This window comes from Schistocerca americana, unplaced genomic scaffold (genome assembly GCF_021461395.2).
Source record: "Schistocerca americana isolate TAMUIC-IGC-003095 unplaced genomic scaffold, iqSchAmer2.1 HiC_scaffold_1421, whole genome shotgun sequence".
Classification (NCBI taxonomy): Eukaryota; Metazoa; Arthropoda; class Insecta; order Orthoptera; family Acrididae; genus Schistocerca; species Schistocerca americana.
The window spans coordinates 20,001-22,500 of NW_025725503.1; the positions used below are offsets into that span (position 1 = coordinate 20,001).

A 2,500-nucleotide genomic window follows, 5' to 3' on the forward strand; every position below is an offset into this window, starting at 1 on the left:
CGTGGAAAATTGCAGCCCCAGGTACCGGAAGGTTTCACCCACACGCAGGGCAGGCATGGTGGTATTGCCTGCTGTGAAGGTGACATTGCTGTCCACCTTCACCTTCTTCTCGCGCCCTGACGCGACTAAGGCGAGGGTGAAACACTTCCGGGCGTTGATCTGCAGCCCCAGGTGGGCGAGGGCTGCGGTAGCTGCGTCGATGAGGGACTGCAAGCCCCTCGGGGTCGCTGCAAACAGCAAGACGTCATCTGCAAAGGCCGCAGCGTTGACTCTGCGACCGAGGATCCGAGCTCCGATGTGGGAGGGCAGTTGGCCTAAAACGTAGTCCACCGCAAAGTTGAACAGGAGGGGGGAGAGGGGATCACCCTGGCGAACGCCCCGTGCTGGCTGCACAGACACGCCCACGCCGGCGCCGTCCGCTATCACTGTCGTGCTGCCCTCGTAGCACCGCTCGACATACTCGACAAAGCAATCCGGCAGGCCATGCGCCTTCAGCACGGGGCGAAGGGCAGCATGATCTACCGAATCGAATGCCTTAGATACGTCGATCGATGCCACAAAGACAGAGCGGCAGGAGCGAACTGCGTCGGTGAGAGCAGTGTCCAAGATGAAGGTATTTTCCAACATCCCATCCCGAGGGATGAATGCCCGCTGACGTTCGTCCACAGCACAAGCGCGCATCAGGCGTGACGCGAGAACCTTGTGAAAGGTCCGCGCCAACACCGAGCAGACCGTAATGGGGCGAAAGTCAGCGGGGGATGTTGGTGCAGCCGTTTTCGGGAGAAGGGACGTCCGCGCGCGAAGCAGGCGTTCCGGAAGGGCGCGGGCCAGAAGGAAGAGATTCATCACTTTCACCAGGACTTCGTGCGGCAGACGCCGCAACTCCGCTGGGGTAAGGCCGTCCGGCCCGGCTGCTGATCCCCTGGGCGGCAACGCGGCGGCGACCTCCTCATGTGTGACCGGCCCCCATATGCACTCGAGAGCGACAGGCTCTGAGTGCGGGAGGAGGCGGTCACGAATGAAGCCCGCGGTGGAGATGGGCTTCTTGGTGAAGAGGTCCGCCCAGAAGTCCAGCAGACCAGGGATGGCAGGTGGCGGCTGGAGCAGGGTGCCATCCAAGAGGCCGCGCACGCAACGCGCACGCGACCGTCGGAAGGCATCCTGCGTTCTCGCGTACTCCCAGCGGCGCCGCTTGCGCTTCTGCGTCGGCGGCGCGGCAGGCGGCCGCTTCGATGGTTGGCGCGGCCGCTGTGTCCTGGTGATCGATCTCTCCCCTCTGGACCCGACCGACGCAAGGGCATCCGGGAGCATGCCCAGGATGACATCGGGCGGCGTGCCCCGCCCCAGACCGATGACACGATCCAGGGCAGAGAAACGCTGGGCGGAAGCGGGTAGCCCTGCCAGATGCTCCCAGATGGCGGCGTCAGTCGGCCCCTCCGGCGGCGGCCCGGTGGTGTCGGCCGCGAAGTCCTCGGCTGCGTCGACGGGCGGCGCAGCGGCCTCGCCCGCGTCAGGCAGCGGGCTCGCCGCTCCCCGGCGGGACGCCGGCTCTTCCCCCCGACCGATCTCAAGCGCCTCCATGAATTGGCGGACAAGCTGCTTGTGGGCAGCTTGCCGCCGTCGGCACTTGATTGCCTCAAGCGTTCGGTCGGGGAACATCCTGATGAGCTCTTGATTTACAAAGAAGAACCGGGCGTCCCTCTCGAGGAACAGTTCGGCCTCTGCCTTGGCGAGCGACAGGACTTCTTCCTCCGTCCACCTCGCGCGATGCCTCTCCGTGACGATCTCCGCATTGGCGGCCGCAAGATGTTGGCGGCGGCGATGGACCCCGAGACCGTTCTTGGTTGTAAAGCTGCGGTGGCACTCACTACAGGTATACATAGCTGCAAAAGTTACAAGATTTTCGGCACGGCCGGTTGGCCGGCTAGGTGCTGGGGGAGTTGGGGTGGCACCTTCAGCGGAAGGGCCACCACTTATTCTCTGCTTACTGCCCCCAACTAAAAAAGGGATAGTGCGAGGGGGGGCTGGTAACCCCCCCAAGCCCCTGGTGCGGTCTTCCACTCTGCGAAATCAGCGGGCCCACGAGAAGGGGAGAAGACCGCAGGAGAGGAGAGGCTAAGAGGGCTAGGCCCATGTATTGCGCATCACTCTCCCTGTAACTATAACCCAAGGAAGGCACCTCGCAGCAGCAGCACGACTACATCAAGACCGCACTTCGAGAAGCCAAGTCCGGATGCAGCCACACCACCGCCACTTGGCCACCTTAAGAGAGTCATAGTTACTCCCGCCGTTTACCCGCGCTTGCTTGAATTTCTTCACGTTGACATTCAGAGCACTGGGCAGAAATCACATTGCGTCAACACCCGCTAGGGCCATCGCAATGCTTTGTTTTAATTAGACAGTCGGATTCCCCCAGTCCGTGCCAGTTCTGAGTTGATCGTTGAATGGCGGCCGAAGAGAATCCGCGCACCCGCGCGCCCCCGGAGGAGCACGCTAAGGC

The 2,500-nt window shown here is 62.9% G+C and overlaps 1 pseudogene; it reads right to left on the bottom strand.

Annotated features, from left to right (window-relative positions):
* The window catches only part of LOC124567935, a 7,958-nt pseudogene that overhangs the window by 2,812 nt on the left and 2,646 nt on the right, over positions 1-2,500 (bottom strand).